Here is a 5,141-nt window from a genome sequence, read left to right as displayed (position 1 = left end):
AGGCAGCAAAGAACAGAGTGCACATAGTTCCCTGGTGACTCTCCCATTCGCCGACACTTATATATTTGAAAGTGTAAGTATAAGTCGTTCTCTGTAGTGTTGCGATCGGACAATTGAAGACCTTCAGATGCAGCAAACACTTTGGATTGTACCGTGATGCCAAATATGTCACTGTTGCAAGGCAGCCACCAAACCAGAATTACAGTTTTATGAAGTAGTGGTCAACCCCGATATGCCGGTCTTTTACTGCGTCAACCCTTTTATTAGCGAGCCAAGGGTGGCCGAATGGAGATATACTACCACTGCCAATAATCAAACCTCGTAGGAAAAATGAAGTATATTGTGTAGAATTGTAATTATTTAGTTTACGCCCACTTTATTATTATTATCTATGTATGCTTTCTATAGGTAAGGTTCCGGACATATGTTTTAGCATCAGGCATGCATTAGAGTTACAGAGCTACTAGTCACAATTCTTTATCGTTTAAAGCACATGAAAGGGGAGGCATACATGAGCGACAGATGTCATTCTTACTTTGTACCAGTGCTGGTCTGACTGGTTGGGTTGCAGTCCCAGGTCTTGTTACAGATCTTTCTGCCCACCCTGGCGAGCAGGAGGCAGTTCCTTATGAACGCGTCTGGTACCCAGTATATCGAGAGTGTGCAGCTGTCTGCAGAAACCAGAGTGCTATTTCTCCTCTCCTGTGGACACAAAGACCATTTATTTTTCAAAGAAAGTCCTGTAAATTCAGAATAGAATTTAAAATCTCTTCTGCACGCTACAAAGCTCTTCATAGTCGGCCCTATCATATCTTAAAGAGCTCCAATGGTACCCTATTAACCCCTCATAGAACATGTTTCTCTGAATGCATGCGGTTACTTGTGGTTCCTATAGTATCTAAAAGTCAGAACAGGAGCCAGAGCCTTCAGTTACCAAGCTCCTCTCCTGTGGAACCAGCTTCCAGTTTGGGTTGATGCCGTGAATGTCAATCGATATGCTAGTCAGTTGCAAACAATCACCCTCTGGATTCCTATGGAAAGTGTCCTTTGTATAGGCCTAGTCTATGCATATTAAATAATATTTTTACATTGTGAATTACCTGTGATTTCATAAAAAGCCCTTGTTGATCTGTATAACGAGTAAATGGGAACATAACAAATGCATTCAGGCTCTAGGCACAGATACTATATTCCCTCTGATGAGAACATCATTGGAGTAAACTAGAGCAGTGAGTCTCTCACAATCCATATGCCAATGTTTACTGAGTCTTGTGAATGTGCCAGCATTTTTCTCTGCAGACTGTGGGCGGAGGAGAGGAGGTTTATAGGGTAACCGAGTTAACCATGAAGATAATCTGCTTGGAGCAGTTTAGAAATGGAGAGTAATTGCTATGACAACATACCTCGGGTAAAACATAAACACCTTTTGTAGTACAAGTCCAGCTGGAAGTTACACCTGACGTCATACAGTTACTTGGATAAGCCAGTTACCTTGCTTCATAGTACAGCCCTCTGCTCGATTTGAAAAGTGACAAAAAAGCAGCCCCAGCAACACATTTGACATACTTGTACCAAAATCCATAGACACATGTATTAAAACAAGATCTCCAAAAAATTATTTTGGAGCCATACTTGAAACCCAACAGGAAGTCAGCCATTTTGCATTTAATGTGCAATTATGGTGCCATTTTTTCCATTTTGACCAAGTGTGAACCTATCATGGCATCACCCACTGGTTTGTGCAGGACCGTTTTGAATCCTCGAGTTTGATTTTATGGTTGTCGCCATGTCAGTTTGTTGGAGCCAGCGAGCTGAGCTGCTCTCATTGGCTGCACAGTTTCAACTCGTCCATAACAGGAAACAATTAGGGCTCACCTGGTCACACAATATCTCGTATTCCAGGTAAAAAGTAAAATTCAGTCATTGTCATAGCACTCCCTATTGGCATCATGAAGTAAGCCATATATGACAACCATGTGATTCCCATAAAATTTGCATGTTGTGGTGTACGTGTGATATGCTGATATGCCGCCCTGAGCAAACTGTGAGGGCCATCACAAGGGCCCAAGCAGCAAAGTGCTGCAAGGATCCTATTGAAACCTATTAGTGCTGAGCAGCGAAAGCTTTTTTTTTGCCACAGCTGAATGTTGTGCCATGTTTCATGAGTATCAAAGCATGTTTAGGCCACCAAAAAGGCCAGATTTTTCAGAGATTAAACAAATTGAAGAATTCCTGTAAATACAATAGGGTCCTTGCAGCGATTGCTGCTCGGCAGACCCACAAAATATTTTTTTTTCTCTTTGTCTTTTCACTGAGAAAAACGAAGTGGCTCAATGCCAACATTAACTAGGTTTCTGCTTCTGGGAGTTTGAGAGTCGCTACAGAGAGCAGAAGTGTTTGTCAGCAGCTTCACCCTGAAACCAACAGCAGATGTGCAGGTTGCAACCTGTTTGTCACTGTGTGTAACGTAGCAGAGACTCAGCAGTTCCATTAAAGTTTTGAATCCTCTCATGTTTCAGTTTGATGCAGACGAAAAGCTCTTTAGACTTTATTTGATAGATACGTTTGTTCATGATGTTTGAAGGTCTTTTCTCTCTTTAATACTCTGATCAGACTGTCTGTCCTCAGCTGTGAGCTCACTGAGGAAACTTCCTGTTTGATTTAATAATGTTAATGAGTTTTGACAATCTGAGGGAGCAGTTAAAGAGTTAATCTTCAGTAAAGTGAAGTCAAACACAGTTTACAGTCTGACAGTCAAATAAGAATCAAAATGTTGATTGACACTCACGGGTTTTCTTCTTTCTGCTGTCTGAACACACTGACTGAGCACCTCCTCATTTGTTCACTTCCTTATGACGTCCCTCTGGCTCAGGTGTCACTGAGTACCAGCAGTGAGTCTTTCTTGTTCAAACTAAACTCCCTCTGGTCAGTATTTTCTTCATTCCTTTTTGAGTGTGCAGACAGCTGAACATTGTGACAGTGACAGTGTGTACATTAAAATGCTGCTATAACATGCACATTATTAACAGCTTGCCTCGATCTCTATCCAAACCAAACCACCAGCCTGCATTATTCATCTGCACAACCTGAAAACAAATGTAGAAACCACAACCTGAGGGGGGACCAGGGTTCAACTGAGAGCTGACAGAAACATTCTGTGGGAATGGTTGACAGAAGTTTAGCAGGTCAGAATCAGACTGTTGTTCTTTGTCTCAGCCACTAGATGGAGGCAGAACTTCACTGATGGACAGAGAAGCTGCAGCTGGAGCATCAGGCAGAAATAAAAATCAGATTTCTGAGTGAAGATTAAACACATGATACATCGAGATACTGGAACAATCTGATGTAATGCTTACTTTAGTAAAATAATAATAAATAACACAGAAGAACTAATGAATACTGCTCAGTGCAGCATGATGTTTTCAGGCTGCAGGACCTTTGGGGTCTGGACCATATTTTTACTTGTTGAACTTTTGTTTAGTTCATCTTTGGGTGAACAAAAAGGGTAAAAATTGACATAAATCTGCAGAGTAGTCTGGAGAACAGGCAAAAAGCTGTGTGTGCTGACTGGAAGATGTTTGTTTTTGATGCTGAATGTCTCAACTGATTAATTTAATTAATTAAATTATTATTAATTAAACTGAATTATTAAAATAATTTATGTTGACTAGTTTTGTTTGTTATGTGCATTTTTTCTGTGAGCCTTTTTGTCTAACAGACAAGCTCCTAAACCAACAGCTCTGTGTGTGAGTCAGCAGCTACAGTTAGACTTTGGATACCAGAACTGATCTAGCCTGAAGTCTGTAGTTTTATTTTGAAAGTTGTGACCTGAAGAGTCTTCCTTTTAACACAGGGGTCTGAAACCTTGAATCATGTTTGGCCAAAAAGGGCACTGTATAACATATTTGAGCCTTATAATGCTAATGTCCCACTGCAGATCAAACACACCAATTGTTGGTAAAAGCAAACAAAGTTTATGGATCTGTATCTAGATCTGTCTATCATATCATATCATATAACAATTGAAATCAAATCTGTTAAATATGCAGTCTGTAAATACTGTCTGTATCTTTTACAAATACAAACCCATCACCACACTGGATCAGTGCTTCCCAACCATTTTCTATCAGTGAGTAAACTGACGACTGCTGACCAAGTGACCTATTTACTGTATATTTCATATCCTATTGATCAATAATGGCAGAGAAGAGCTGATCAACTAATCAATGAACCCAAACAGTGAACTCAGTAACTGCAGGAAGTTTGATTATTTCCTGTCAATATTGATCAAAGATGAGTTTCTCTGTCTGTATAACAATCAGACTTAATATTCTTCTTTCTGACACATTGTTTTATTCTCCCTGACACTCGCTCAGTTCTTTTAGCTCTTTGGTTGTTTGAACTTTTCTAATGCAGGATGACGCTGTTTATCAGAGAGTTGATCTTCAAAGTTTACATTTAAAATAACCACTGCCTCATACAGTACCATACCTTTGTGCATTTATTCCAGTGCACAGCTAGCTTAGTAATTTAGAGACTCCAGACTAGTAGCCACCACTAGAGGAGAACACAGGTCAGGACATAAGACCAGATCCCAACAAACCAAATGTGGGACAATGTGGGACACACCTTTATATAATATTATATTATATATATATATATTATATATTATATATTATATAATATATCAATAACTGTATATAATATATCAATAAATGTATATAATATATTAATAACTGTATATAATATATCAATAACTGTATATAATATATTAATAACTGTATATAATAATTAATAACTGTATATAATATATCAATAACTATATTTATCTGTTTATTTAATGTTATTCTAACATAATGATTTGTTATGTTGTATGTATGTAGCACTGTGTGTGACAGACAGACAGACAGACAGACAGTCAGACAGACAGACAGTCAGACAGACAGACAGACAGACAGACAGACCCTGACGTCCTCTCGTCCTCTAATTGATGACTAATGAGTTTGTTTGTTTTAGTAGAAACACTGAAGTGTTTACACAACACACACACACACACACACACACACACACACCCACACATTGTTCTGCTCTGTCTCTAAACGTGTGTTACTGTGTGTGTGTGTGTGTTTCTGTGTGTGTGT

This window comes from Morone saxatilis, unplaced genomic scaffold, assembly GCF_004916995.1.
Source record: "Morone saxatilis isolate NCDOM2014 unplaced genomic scaffold, NCSU_SB_2.0 Contig0, whole genome shotgun sequence".
Taxonomy (NCBI): domain Eukaryota; kingdom Metazoa; phylum Chordata; class Actinopteri; family Moronidae; genus Morone; species Morone saxatilis.
This window is presented reverse-complemented; position numbering follows the sequence as displayed.